The sequence below is a fragment of the Diuraphis noxia genome, unplaced genomic scaffold (genome assembly GCF_037042655.1).
Source record: "Diuraphis noxia isolate RWA-SAM2 unplaced genomic scaffold, SU_Dnox_SAM2 contig0005, whole genome shotgun sequence".
Taxonomy (NCBI): Eukaryota; Metazoa; Arthropoda; class Insecta; order Hemiptera; family Aphididae; genus Diuraphis; species Diuraphis noxia.
The window spans coordinates 12,085,844-12,102,642 of record NW_028301715.1 but is presented as its reverse complement, the minus strand read 5'-3'; the positions used below and the strand labels follow the sequence as shown (position 1 = coordinate 12,102,642).

Genomic DNA, 16,799 nt, shown 5'->3' with positions numbered 1-16,799 from the left:
GATCCGACGACAAATCGAAATGAAAATAATATTTCCCTTTTTCGATCCGCTCGTGCAATCGTCATGTCCGTCTCGACAATCATGACCATGATTACCATAATAATAATAATAATATTGAATATCATCACTATCAGTTTATTTGCGGTTTATGTGTGTCTATATTCGAACGAGGATTGTCAAAAATGATGTCATATGATTGGTATGTTGTTTGGTTAATTTACCAATGAACGCATTCAAGGAGATACGCGATTCACGCCGGATAAATATCTCAAAATCGTTCTATAGAAGTACAGCATGAACGGCAGTGTGGCGATGACACAGTGGCCGGAAGGGAAAAAAATTAACCGATTCGGTGACGGTTACTTCAGCCATCTCTCTCGGTAGATTATATATAAACTCCAATTTATTCGCTGATATTTTACTTGTTTTGGGGCGATATAAAACGTATATTTTATATAAAATACGCATAGGTATCGTATAGATGCCTTTATTATTGTTTTATATATTTTTATACGATCGACACAGTTTTTATGCTACTATAAATATCCAATATTTCAGATATCTTATTCGTATATTTACGATATTTTATTCGTCACTGGTAAACGGTTATAAAATAAATATTATTAGTTGAGTTTTGATGCCGTTTTCGTCATAACGATATTCTGTTACACTGTCTAACTGTATTTTATTGTTCTATACCTGAACATCCGCACGGATATTATGTTATAAATAAAGTCTCAAACACATGTCTAATCTATTAGACAAGTTTATTTATAGGCTGTTACATTTTAGAGATGTAATAAAATATGAAAAATTGCCTACAAGTTATATTAATATTGTATTATTATTATTATTTATTTTTATAAACTCTATACTCTCGTTCTCAAATCAAATTAAATTAAAATATTTTTGTGCAAGTTAAACTATACAGAATCACATAATTGATTTTTTTTTAATCGTTTATTCATTTTTACACCGTACTCTTGTAGAACTTTAGTTTTTGACCGACCAAAATTGTATTAAATCATATTTTGCCATACAATAACTAAGTAGTGATCAAATTGATTTATTTATTTACATTAATTTAGAACGGCGGCGTGGCGACTGGGGGGAGAACCATCCAATGCGGGTTAGCGTGAATTTATGTGATTATGGTTTTAGGTATCGACGACGCTTCGAACGTTCTGGTTATTATGGTAATTCGTGATAAATAACAATGACTCAATATCCGCCAAATATCATTCAGTTACGTTGTTTCGCGATTTGATTACAGCAGTGCATGCGCTTCGACTTGAGGTCCGTTGTTAATAAAACATGGTTTCGGTGTATGGCAGAATATATTATATTACTATAGTGTAATTATTGCAAACACATCTGAGCGAAACCTCCTGTGAACTAAACGTAAATGGATTCAGGTACACAATATACATTGTTACAGTGGTGGGCACTGGTGGCAGATGATTAAACGGTCATGAGCAAGTGGTGGACACGTCCGAACGGCCATCCACCACCCACACGAACCATCCCTTATTCGTTATTCGAATTACGTTATAGATGATTCCCGTTGTAATCTGCGTACGTAGAATAATATGCATGATTACATCATGCTAATTAAAATCGAGATTCCCAAAATTTCAGAAACTACTATATCGACTATCGACTCGATGTTTCGATGTTTCGTGTGTTTTGAGCTTAAAAATGTATTTTATAATAATATACGAAAAACACACCACACCTATAACGATAGTAATTTTTTTACTTTCCCGAAATCGTTCAGTACTCATTTTTATACATTTTTTACTTATAATAATCTATTATATGTGCGCCCAACCACATTTTGTAACACATAATAACCCAAAATAGTAGATATTATTTAAATTATAAAACCATTTTCTGGAAAAATAATCTCATGGATCACGATTTGGCGTAATGGGGGGGTCGAAAATACACCTCACGCCGTAAACACATTACTCAACTCGAGGATAAAATAAAATAGAAGGGTAACTAACAAGTATTATATTTTATATTTGAAACGAACTGTTATCCGATATCATCTTGAGAATAAAGTATAAACCACCAGGTTTATCCAAAAGCTGAAAGTGGTACTTCACTATGTCAACATACGAGTGCTATGAAACGTTGAATAGGTTGAGAAAACGGTTAAAAATGTTACTGCAAACAAATTAGAAAAGTGTAAATACACATCGAATGGAAAATGGAACACACTATACATTACAACTGCATATGGAATTGAGTAAATACTCAACCAAAAACATTTCGGAAACTTCGAAAGAATGTTGAATCATTCCTCAAATCAATCTAATTTATAAAATGAAAAATTATATACTTAGAACAATATAATTATATAAAAAAATTTATAGCTATAATAAGGGCTGTATAAACTACAAGTTCAAATATAACGCCAAATTTTTTTGGTGATAATATTTTTTTTTTTTTGAAAACCTCAAATATGTAATTATAAAGATTTTTTATAATAGGTATAATATAATATGTTTTTTGTTTATCCAAATGTATTATTATCTCTATAAAATAAATAATAATGATATTTATTGTATGTAATATTTCAAAAAATACATAAATATTTTATTGGAATTTTTCATTTCAAATAAATATATTTGTTACGTAGGTATTGAACAATAACAACATCTTAGTATTATGACTATCGATTAGAACAATAATATTCCAAAAGTTGCCTGTCATTTATTTCACTGTTGAAAAATGTTCCTAAGGTTGAAATATTATATAATGTCCATGGAGAATATAACACCGCCTAAACTCATCCCTGTTGGATATTAGTAATTCATTGAATAGGTACCTAAGTAAAATAATTTTCAAAACTTTACTATTAGACAGTTAATTATAAATAAACCGCAGAGGAGATATTATAAAATTAGTCTGTAAATGTAATTAAATGTAATTAATTTCAATACCTTATCTTCAGTAATATCAGCTACCGACCGCCAGTGGCGGTTATACATGCTGTTCAAGGGGGGGGGGGGGGCGAAAATAAAACCAACCCTCCACCACTCCATAGCATTATTATATATATATATATATATATAAATAATGAATAAGTGATAACTGTTATCAGTTAGGTTAAGCGTGCGCGACCCATAGACTATAGAGTAACACTAGTATTAGAGTATAATATACTAGTGTCTAGTATATACTAGAGTACTACTCTATGGCGTGACCGAATATTAATAGAGTATGATAATAATATATAAAACTTTAAAACGGAAAAATATTTTTCCATCAAATCATAAAGTTCAAAAACTAGTAGAGTTTTGTAGGTGTTGTCGGGTCAGCAATATACTAAATTTAAAAAAAAACCCAAATCCCAAAGAGGGGCGTTCCACCTAACGCCCCCCTTATAACCGCCACTGTCAACTGCATCCATCTAAGTAATCTGGTAATCTTTAAAATTTGTTTTTAACGATTGAAAGAAAAGCAATTAAGGCGAGAGTATTCGGATCCCATAAAACGTTATGTGTCTGGCTTTGATATAATGCGCCTTTTAAACACGTGTGATATGTATAAGTACCTTATAATATATTATCTTAGGACTAAGACACGTACCTATATCGTTTAACAGTGTTTATTTTGGGTTTCAATCACGCATGGTGATGGCAAAATAAATTTTATTTAATATTGAATTGAATTGCATTGTGTGCATTTATAAAATATATAATCGAATCATCAAAATCAACATATTTTGATATCGCGTGTAACGTTAAACTGAAAACACAATAGTTTTATTTATTAATCTCCATTACACGTATTTTAATCATTGTACAAGTATCAAAAAATAAATAAAATTTAAAGTATAATACACCCGTAAGGATAAAATATGTTTCGCAAACCATTATTTATAATAGTGCATTGTTAAATAACATTTTGAGTGCATGAATAAAAAATACATTTACACGCTAAAAATTAAATATATGTTATTATGATATGGTTGACGTTGTAAAAATAAGCAAAATCTCTCGATGGAAACGAAACAGTTATTGTAATGGCAGTGTGGCGCATTTATTACAGTGATACGTGAAGTTTTGATATTCAGCACACGCACACCGATGTACAAGAATAAAATGTGTGCTGTAAAACCCAAAATATTATACGGATTAGAGTTATAATATCCAATCAGTGTACTCGAAAGATTAACGTATTAGCATTTTAACGCGTAGAGCATTAATAGTACTGTCCGTGCATTTGTAAATAGGTTTTACAAATAAAATAAATAAAAATAAATATATAACGTAACATTTACTAGTATTTTAACTGTTTATTGATATAACATGTACGGACAAACGCGGATCCAAGAATATTTTTTTGAGCCAGCCCATTATTATAGTGAAATAATTTTATAAATTAGTTTAAAATAATCTTTATTAATTTATTGAGATCAAATTATTAAGCTATTACAGAATCACGATTTTTTTTTTCATCATATTTTATAGAATAAACAAATATAAATTATTATATTACCGATATATTTAAAATTTGACGTTTACAAATATTTTTTTTTTGGATGGGAGGGGAATGGAAACCCCCAACACTACCCCCATAAATACACCATTGGTTACGGTATATGTGTGAATAGGACTTTGTATAGCTACTTATATTTTTCATGTAATAATGCAATGTAATATCGTCGACCACCGCGTTGAGAACCTCTTAACATTAAACGGAGGAATAATAATTATTTATTCACATTTAAAAATGATGTATTATATCCTAGACGAGTGTGTTGCTTAATTTAATGGGCTAGCCTACCAACATCTGTTCACTATGTGATTTTACACGAACCACTAGTGTAAAATCAAAATCATTTTGTGCCATTATCGTTTGCAAAATGCAAATTCCTATAATCTAAGGAAAATTCTAATAATTTATATATATAGTTGCCTGTTAAGTCCCAATTCTGGTAATTATACCATATCATGATATTGAATACGAATTCAAAAGGTTTTATATGGTCTACTGGTTATACCTGAAACCGTGCTCTTTTGATATAAATTAATACCCTCCGCGAGAATTAGCAAAACGTGTCAGTTGCAAACGTTTTCCGGCAATCGAACGTCTCAAAAAGATGATCACTTCTTAGTCCAGATATACTTTCGAAACAATGCCGCTGTGATTATTATACTATTGCTACTCGCTGCACCATTTATAGTTTAAAATACAATATTATACTGATTGATATCAAGTTGTCTTACGCAGCTTCCAATAACGGTATCGTTGATTATAATATGGGTAAACTCGTAAACATAATTCGGATACCTATGCTATACAATGGTCGTATTTTATTCGTATAATAACATTATAATATAGTCTTTTGTTTGTATGGAAAATAAAATATACATATATTGTATTGTTATTTCACGTAAAATATTTAAGAAATTTCATCAATTTTCAGAACCACTATAATTTAATGCTTAAATTAGAATAAATACATAAATAATAATAAAACTATGTAAGTATTGGGGCAGTAATAAGTTTTCAATTAAACTTTTGTCATAGGCACTGAACTCGGCTATATTATAACAAAGTGAAACCTGAAATATTCGAAATACGATTTTTTCATTTCGTTAGCAATTATTATTTATTCTTATTATAAATCAATTGATGGCCACGATTAGTAAAACAGTTTTAGAAATCGCAACTAGTACGTAAATATTAGTTAAGTTTGAAAAAGTAACTCCGGGAATCCGAGTTCAAATAAGTTAACGATAAAACTTAAAACCAATTACTTTTTCATGCATCTACGGGTACCAATCGTTCATGTGGTTACCAATGTTAACTTTATAGCCATGCAACATTTACAGACTTTTAATAAAACGCAGGTACGTTGTAGTATTTCCCCCTTAATCTTTTGAAAACAAATCCAAATGTAATTTTCCGTGCTTTTATAATAATTATACCATTTCGTTGGTTGAACGAGCACATTAGATCAAATATCTTGCTTTTTAGTAATTGTATTTAATATTTACAAAGAAAATTGCGAATGAAAACATTCGCAGAACATCGATCCTGCAACGGCACATTATGTAATATTGTACATTGTAGAGTTTAACAGTAAAACGTTTTTAATACTATTAAAATATATTTCAAACTAACATACTACATTTTCCAGAATAAAGTTTATGTGTAAATAAATCCAGTATAAATTCGAGTGGATATTGTTTACCAAAAAAAATTTAAAAAAAAAGAATGATAAATGCTGCTATTATGATAACATGAAACAGAAAATAACTAATGCGAATAAAATGTTCTCTTTTATATTATTGTTATAAAGACACTCCACTCTGCAACATGGGCCATTGGGTTTGAAATAGTTTATTTGCATAGTATTGAAATTAATTGACGTTTTATAACTTTAAAGGTAAGGATATCATCTAGAGCACCAATTATAATTTTTTGAATTTTGAATTTTCAAATAAGTTATGAGCAAAAAAGAATATTTTAAAATAATAATTAAACTGTATTAAAATATAAAAATAAAAATAACTAGATTAGAAAATAATTAAATATTTATTGAGTTTTTTGAGAATGAAAAATATAAATAAAAAATATCAAATAAATTATTTTAAAACGTTCCAAGTTTATTATGTTTGGTATTTTTGTTAATTATAATTAAATTATTGAATTGTAACGCTAATCTACAGTTTCAAATTCAAATATTTTATTTATCGATTACCAGATAAATATATTTCTGAAACACAGCGTTACAATATTATACGTTTTAAGTACCTACTTATATGTGCACAAATTTGTATTCAAATATAAATACCTCAAATGTAAAATCAATGATGCATTAACACACATTTTAAAGTAAAAAAATATGATATTGAAAGAATATTCATTAAACGATCAAACGTTATATTATTGTTAAATAATATGAATATGACTGTGAATAAATAATAAACATACTCAAAATAAATTCGCATTATATCCTGCTATAAGTTATTGGCTGATGATTTTTTTTTTAAAGAAAATCTTATTCATTATAACATGTCTAAATTTTAATAAAACTTTTGTTTTACAAGGTTTCTTGTGTTCTATTTAATGGAAATTAAATGGTATCATCGTTTTCAGTCAAACCGTTCATTTTGCTCGAGAAGAATTGGAGTGAAAATTTCGGTTATACAAAACATATTTCTGTAAAAGTTTTATATTTCGATTAAATAAGTTTTCTTTTAGATTTAGTAAAAAATTGTTAGTTACTGATATTGATTCCAATCAATGTCTATAGAATATAGATTTTTAATAACAAATTACAATAGTCTCTAATATTGAGTATATCTCATCTTAAAAAATGGTACAACAGTAAAGTTCAGTAAAATTCACAAGATAAATAATTAATACAATTTTGAAATAATTATTTCAATAATTCATCAAGTGTTAGTTAGTACAGTTAACATATTGAACTCGATGCAGACACAAAAATAATTTTGTTTTAAAAATTTTGAAAACAATTAGGTAAAATAAAATAATCATTTATAATAGAATTCATTGAATGAATTAAAATGCAAAAATTAAGTTTTAATTTTCAAAACAAACATGATTGAAAAACTACAATCAACACTAAAAAGAATTTATTGTTGTCATGGCTGGTGGGTAATAAAAACGGAATGCACAATCTAATGAATATGAAAACAACGTCTTGTTTTTAATTTCAATATTTATAATTACATCCTAATGCTTAATCAGCTGCATTTGGTTGTAACTAATTTTTGTCTGTCAATTTTTTACGATGAACATATTTGTTATACACTATATACTACCGGCTTGTTTTCAAAACATTCTAGACAAATTATCACGGTTCATCATGGTCTAAATGTGAAAAATGAAAAAAAAAATCATTTATGAATAACCCAATATGTTTATATCTTATTATGATGTTGTAATTTACAAAAAAAAAAAAAAACTTTGTATAATGTATGCATTACTTTTCCGCGAAATGGTTTTTTTTTCACAGGGTGCCAGATTAACGTTTGGGTCACTCGCTTGTCACCCCAACTCTATAAAAAAAATTTTTTACTCGAAAATTATTTCAAATATCATTAATTTATGTTGCAATTTGTACCTACTAAAACTAGCAAAGTTTATTACAAAACCACTAAGAAAAAATGATGGCATTATCAAGTCCACTTTAAAATAGAGATAAAATGCCATTAACATTCATTTTAATAGTATCGACAAAAAATAAATTCTTTTAGCACAGAAGATTCACGTAGTCATAGTGGTTAATTTTTTGGTATCAATACACTTAAGTATTTAACCGTTATAGTTTTAACACATGTTATTACATTACGTACCTATTTATGTATTAATTTGTATAATTGATTATCTCTGACAAAAACAAGTAATTTTTGGATCAAACCTTGATAGTTTGGTTTAGAATAAATACCTATTGTGTAGAATATTGTTTAACATGAAGTGAAAATGAACTGTCAAATTTGTTTTTATCAACATCAATTCCCATGATAAATATCTACAATCAATAACTGAAACGCAATAGCATTCAATTTTATACAGTTAATGTATATAATTAGATGTTAAGTTGATGTGGTTTGTGTACAACGCTACAAATTGTACAACAACATTAAATATTCAGTTATTCCCTATATACAAATCAAATAAATAGGTATTAAATATTATGCAAAATCATTCGAATTTTGGCTTTATTAGGGGAATGTGCTGTCATTATAGTCTCCAAGAATTTGCATAGATTTATAAGCTTACAGCAAATAATACTGTACACAGTTTGAATTTCTATTTCTTCAAAAAATTAATGAATGTAACTAGTTTGATTTATTGGTAAATAGTACATATTTTGTGAATTTCATCATACGATATATTTTAATAGAATAAGTTGGTACATATTTTAGTAAAAATGTAGTAACTTAAATAACATTATAATTGGTATTAGGCATTAATTTTCGGTACAGTATAACAATGTTTACGTTTAAATGAATTTACTAAAAACATGTTTATGGAATACATCATACATTATGCGTATTATTAAAATCAATTTATTTTATTCTTCATAAAACATTTATTTACTTCTAAGAAATATGATAATATTACAGTGTGTCACTACTCACTATAATTGTTAATATAAAATCTATAACAATAATAACGTGCAATTTCACATATTTTATAGATTTATTATTTTTAACTGATTTATTTTGTAATAATATTTTTGAAATTATAATTTATATATATTAGTCCTCGAAAATTAAGAGTCTTAAGTTTTATGAATAAAATATTATTTTAGAAATTATCTTGAATTGCTTATGAGGTAAATAAATCAAACCCGTCGTTAGTTTATTTACATATTTGTAATAATTTATAGTCAGGTTTATAAAAAGCAATTTAAAAAACAATCATTATTATGTTTATTACGTATATTACTTTCAACATGAAATGTGATTGAGTAAAACTATATATTACAAATAATTAACAAATTGATTGAAATAATTCATAAAACACACTACATCTGACAATATACGCGACACGTCTCAACTCAGTCAAAGAAAAAATAACATTGTCGTTTAGATTGGTGACATTCATTATTTATATTATGTTTTGATTTTTTTATTTAAAACATTATTATATTTTTGATATCCGTTGGACGGCGCGGCGTAAAACAATTTCGGTACATCGCTGTGTAGGTGGCTTTCCAACGGTATGCCTCGCTTTATCGTTAACAAGCGAATTTCATATACAGTGAAACCTCCCTTGACGGTTATCTCTAAATAGCGAACACCTCCAAATAGCGGACATTTTGCCAGGAATGGGAACATTTTCACTACTTTTATACGGGAAAACCCCTTAATACCGGATACTCTAAATAACGGACACTTTTATGGAAATTTAATTTTGATTTTGAAAATGTTTATCGTAAATATAGTATAACCGTGGAATACTTTAATAAATATCTAGCTATCTATATTATAGTTTTAAGTTTATCTTATCTGTCCATTATTATCACGTCGATGAAAATATTTTTCTAGTTTATGTTCTGTGAAGTACATGTGCGTTCCAGCGGTATAAAAGATATGTTACCTAACCAGAAAGTACTACCTACTAAAACTGCCAAAAATATCTTTGTACTTTCTTGTAGCTCTTAAGTAGAATATAAAAACAGACTTCTCTTGCCAATTTAAGAAAAAAAAATGAGTTACACTATTCGTTCTATTGTTGAGCGTATTTCGATAGACACGAACAAAGTTGGATCTAGTGGATCTACATTAAAATATAAGCACACGTCTCGTAAAAAATAAAATAGATTTCCTGTATTAAAAAGAATTCAATAGGACTGTCCTAAACATTGACTATATTCGTATATTTTACACATTTTATCTGGATGCAGTAAAATATTTGATACGAATTGTTCGAAATATTGTCGATGAAAAGACACAGACGAAATATTATTATTATAATATGTTGTGATTTTAATGTTAAAAGTTCAAAATTTAAACTGAATAATCAATAATGTTAAAATATTCGTTTTAAATATATATTTTCTATGATTACGATGAGGTCTTATAAAATATCTATTGCAAATTTTAGACGCTGAGCTCGAGCTCAGTAGGTCACTGTAAATTGAACTTTTATACTTCCGTTCTTTATCAATTCATTGAAGATTTCGTTTTCTGATAGTGTAACTTGTTATTTCGAAATTAATTGGACAATAAATTTATAAGTTATTACATAAACTTTTCAAATGATTCGCTTAAATTTTGTTGTGTATAATAATTTAAAAAGTCCTATAAACACATAATATAATTTATTACAGCACAACGTATATATATATATATATATATTAAATATTTGATTAATTATACTTATGAATTTTGATTTTTATCACTGATTAAGTATATTTTGCATATTATGTGATGATAAATATTAACTACACAAGTGTTTTAGTTATAATCAAACTGTTCTGTTTGAAGAAGTTCTATTGTCCTGTGGGGTATCCATGATGAAAGCGGAGAACATTTATGATACACATACAACTTTAAACTATAATATATCACTTTCAAAAATATCATAGTTTGTAGCGGAAGATCAGGTTAAAACTAAAATAATTTACTTTGATGTGTATAGTTTTGAAAAAAAGTTTGTATTGTTTTCGCTAGTTAAAAGACGCAAAAATACTGAAAATAACATATGTGTAGACAAAAAGTTTTCCTTTAATAAATGTAATTGAATAAACGTATAGAGATGAACAATGGTTTATATCATGTAACAACAGAATCTGCGTATGCTTATGACAAATTCTAATTTATTGTACAGACTCATTTATAACGAAAATGATATATTTATGCAATTACATTTTTACAGGAGTTTTTCAAATTCATGAAGTCATGTCACACTAAAATTTTGTTGAAATGTTTGTAATGAGAAGTTATCTACAAGAAATCCTCTAGCATCTTCGTCGAGCACTTTAAGTTAAGTAAGTATCTGGTGTTGGTAATATTATTTTAATGTATTAAGTAATAATAATAATAATAATAATAAAAAAAACTAAGTTCATGTGAAATCGTTGCTAAATAATACGTTTCAAGTTTTGATTATTTCTAATGGTAATATTATAATATGTTAAGAAGTATAAGAATTTATTGTTTAATCTAAACTAGCTGAATAAATGTGTTAGGTACTTAATACCACCGTGAAAACAATGATCAATTTAAATAGTTTATAATGTGTATATGACAAGTCATCAACAAAAATATAAAATGTGTTTTAGTGTCATCAATTAATGTTCAGAGGATAGGTAGTTTTTGAGACAAGTCTTTCAGGTATCTTTAAGAATAATCTCTGGAATTTTAGTCATAATTGATCGAGTAGTTTATGAATCTTAAAAACCGCGATAAAATTCTATACGCTTAATATACGTTTAACTGTATTAAAAACCATAATATTAAATAAAATATTAATATTTGGATGTATGTCCAAATTAAATATTAATATTGAACTTCAGTATTAAATTTATTTGATGGTAAAACACAATAAATTATTTATAGGTGACATGTAGTTTGATTTGATAAAAAAAGATGCAAAATTATAACAAAATCAATTTAAACGTTATATAAAACTTCCGCTTTCCACGTTCTTGAAGATGCATAATTTAACAAGAAACGCTGTGCACAAAGCACTAATAATCACTAATAACAACAAACTTGCATTAAACTTAACAGGCATCATCATGATAATAATATAAATTATAATATTGCCTATGGTGTTTCATTATGGCGTAAATCGACAAAAAAATCGTTTTAGATGCAAAAGTTGATTAAGCATATTCACTTCATTTTTATGTTTAAATTGTGAATCATATTATGGTTTTTTCTGAACATTTAACATTTTTTAAACATTGTAATTGAAATTTGAACTATATTTTTTATAGTTCTTCTTCTTTAAAACACTAAGATTAATAGTTTATAAAAAGGATATTACTTAATTTTTTGAAGATTATTGAGTAAATAATATGTATAAAATAAAGTGTATAAGTTTATAATATAATATAAAAAAAATATATACTTAACTACGTATTAATTATTTTATATCACGTAATTAGTTATAATAATTACCGAGTTCGTATACATTTATAAAGTAGTTAATAGACTATAGTGTTTAAAATAGAATAACCATTATTTTGGGAACATTTTTATTACAAAATATATTTCGAATATTTCAAACATAAAAAACTATACCTAGGAATCATAATAATTCAAAATGAATGATTTTAAAATTGTGTATAATATAATGTATTTCAAAATGATTAACAATAATATGATGTAATGGGTTGGAAATCCATTTAAGATTTTGTGGAAATTAAATTTTGGAATGGTTAATTTTATATATAATTGTTTAAGTTAAATGTTCGATAATCATTTATTTATTTTTTACTTTTTTAGCTACTAAATAAAATTTATAATAAATGTGATGCAATATACACTTCTCTATGTTATATGATATAAAATCTCAAACAATAAAATGTAGTAACGAAAAAAATAGTTTATTACTGAATGGACTGTAATAATGAGGGTACAAAGCTGTTCTATAATTTAATAATAAGTATCAATTATTTCTTTATACGTTTTTTAAAAAAATATTTCAATACAATATAGATACAAATAAAATGTGGTTTGATTTTTCGTTTTATTGTGCATGCTGTTGCTCTAACCAAGTGTAATAATTAACAAATAGGTACAAGGTACATGGCAAAAATTTGTATTAAAAAAGAAAGTGATGGTGGTTTTATAAAAAATAAATTTTGATAAATTAAATTGTTCTTAAAGTCATATTAGTTCATAACAAAAAACACATACTTAAAATATAATAGTTAAATTCATCTTTTTTTTTAACTTGAAAAAAAATTTATAATACCTATTAACTAGGTGCCTATTTTGTAATTATTTTAACATCCACCGTCTCTGAAGTAAGCACTTACGTTCAATGCATAATAATGTATATCTGCTAACAAACGAAGTTACGTATAGAATGTATGGTATATAATTAGATTATAACGCTCACTAAGATAGGGTGTTTGACTTCAGTAAAAGCTATAAGTTCCATGTCATGCATATCCAAGGTGATAGTAATTATTACACAGGTTGTGTGATGTCAACATTATATTATAGTACTATGTTAAATCTACGTCGCCATAATGTATTTTAGAAAATCCAATAATGCGTCTCCAGACAGCAAATTTTTATTGGAATATTTATTAACAACAAATTGTCAATTTTTAATTTTTAATTTCACTGTTACAATATACTAGGAGTGAGAACAAATGGTTATGAAGGTAAAAAATAAATATTTTAATTTTTTAATATTTAACTAAAAATAAAGCATATGGATAAACAAAAAAATATCGAGGTTCAATTAGTATAGTGTACTAAGTTTCTAGATTTTTGTACTTGATTAAGGAAAATACTGAGCTAAGAAATAAACTGCATAAATTAAAATTAAAAAAATATCGTGCTTTTTATATTTCATACAACACAAAAATTAATTTACGTACATTGTTCATTCCATACCTACGAGACAGTCCTAAGAAATTTTTTTTTTTTATTTTTACATTATTTTATACACAAAGAAAATTATATAAGCTAAAAATATTTTGATGGTATGGATATTTTTTTAAAGGTAAAACATACAGTTAAATTTTAAAAACTTTAATTAATAAAAAATAAGCATGTTTATTATTGAAAAGTATTTTTAATAGGTTCTATAGATATTATGAAAACGGTTGGAAGATAATCATCATATGATACATCGGATAGGGAAAAAATATTATATGTTGTTGAAGTTGATATTATTATCATTGTAAAAATTTACTAAATCTTTTTTTTTTAAGGCAACTGAATAACTATACTAACTTACGCTTACACACTATATTTATAAAGTAAGCTTTTTTCAAACAATTTGTCTAAGTTTAGTTAAAAGAATACAATTAAAATTAAAATCAATTTATTCATGTCCCAACTAAAATACTTAATAAATTATTATAATATGATACAATTAAAATATTAAATTCAAATAAATATTAACTTCAATTTTTTTTATTATTACAATTGTATGAAATACTATGGTTCTATTAATTAGAATAACTGAAAACGTAACTAAAATAAACGCTAGTCAAAAATTATAAACTGTAGTTATAATTAAATAGAAATCATTTTATCATCTATGCTACCTACCTATCATACCAATTCAATTAAAAACGGAATAGAGTTTATAGCAATAATTGTTGATTAAATTCAGTATTGGACTAATTGAATGTCATTGTATGTATTTCACTTATGATTTAATTCATCAAATAAATATAATATGAACTTACGAATTGAAATACAATTCATTTAATATTAATGTGTTTACTTAAACAAAACCATATTTTAAATTTTTTAGATTATCCAAGTAAATTTGTATAGTAAATTAGCATTAGTACAAAGTTGAATATCTGATATCAGTCACCAATTATATTTTTAACTATAAAACATAATTTATTTGATAAAACGTAAGATTCAGGAACTTAAATTTTGAATTTTAATATGAATACGTAAAAAAGTAACACACTTGAGTTATAAAAAGTCCAACTTGCGGGGCACTGAATCGAGTAAACACAAAACTTATATATACTAAAAAATAGTATATGTATTATGTATAATATATAGTATATTTTATGATATAGTTCTTCAAGATTTGAAAACTTATTAATGTGATATCTTCTATCGTGCAACGAAAGTTGAAACGAACTCTAAAAATTTAAACATCAAATGTAGCACTTTTAAAAATCATCAATGTCAACACGATTCAGCTAAAATAAGTTTTTTGGTTTTGTGACTAATTTAAAATTAAACAAACACACAACCTATAAGAAACTTCTGGCAATTTTAAAACTTTTCATCGTTATTGTGGATAAATACATAATTTCTGTACCTATAACCATTTGATCTATAACGTATGTGTAGCTGTGTAAATTTTTTTTTATATATTTCCCAAAAGTGCAATAATTGTTATTTTTTTATCTGAAAACCTTTAAAATCTTTTCAATCAGTAGCTGACATTGGTGTTCTATTTTTTCATAAAAATTTCATAAATTAATTTTAAAACTATTTTTATAAACATATTTTGGAAATACCATTATCATAACATGTTGTTGTTTTTAATGATACTTATAGCAGTTTCAACCTTTTATTAAAATAAATAATACATTTCACCAACTTTGTAAGTTATAACTTTTATATGCAAAGAAATATTCCTTTTTATCCCTTAAAAGAATAATCATTGACAATATTTTATTTAATATTTTACAATATTAAGCACAATATAGATATAACAACTAGCACATAATTGATGAGTCGCGATCGTACGCTAAATCTGCGGAAACGCACTGAACGTACGTATCGGTCGCAGTTGCTAGCTCTCGGATGGGTGACCACCCGAGATTTTCAGCAACATATCCTTGTCACACATACATAAACACGTGTTACAACCTTACCAACTTTAAAAACTACAAACAAAAATAACCCCTGCCGTACCACTATTTTAACTATTACTCATTAGATAAAAAATAAAACAGTTCATACAACCTAACCTCATTTTAATTAAGCTCTGATACCTATTGTAGTACGTTGATTTATCACGATTATCGTTTTTTTATGTTTTTATTATTATTTTTTTGATTAGAAAATTTATTTATAATCTATTCAAAGTATATAATAATAAAAACGAGATAAATAAGAAATGACATAATAGCGTAAAATTAGTTTAAACGGGTAGGAAACCAGAATTTTCACCCCAGGGATTTTTCGTTTTATTTAATCACTTAGAAGGTCTCTGGCTTATTGTCTCCCGATGAGTCTTTTTAGGATTTTTTTCAGGGAAAAAAAAGTAGTACATGAGTAAAAAAATATGATAAAATTAATTTAGATAATATTTTTAATGCTTGCCTATTTATGTTGTTTAAATTATTTTTATAATATATATATATATTAGCAAACGTTTCACAAATTAATAATGTGTATATAGAAGATAATAAACATAAATTCGCTCATACTACATTTTTCATACACTATTTTCTTAAGCTTTCTAATTTTTTTAAATGTGTTCATAAAAATAAAACAATATAAAACTTTACAATGCTAAAATTATGTTTTAAGTCTCTATAATTCAACACAACAAACAATGAAAACGTTATATATACAGGTGTATTAAAATATAAAAAAATTTCTTAGCGTTTTCGAGGTTCATCT

The 16,799-nt window shown here is 26.1% G+C and overlaps 1 protein-coding gene across 1 annotated transcript in view; it reads left to right on the top strand.

Annotated features, from left to right (window-relative positions):
* Oct-TyrR (Octopamine-Tyramine receptor) overlaps positions 1 to 16,799 on the top strand; it is an 85,752-nt gene that overhangs the window by 44,945 nt on the left and 24,008 nt on the right. Inside the window, exon 3 of the mRNA XM_089229108.1 lies at positions 11,380 to 11,491. The gene's annotated coding sequence lies outside the window, so the exon portion shown is untranslated. The remainder of the gene's footprint in view (positions 1 to 11,379; positions 11,492 to 16,799) is intronic.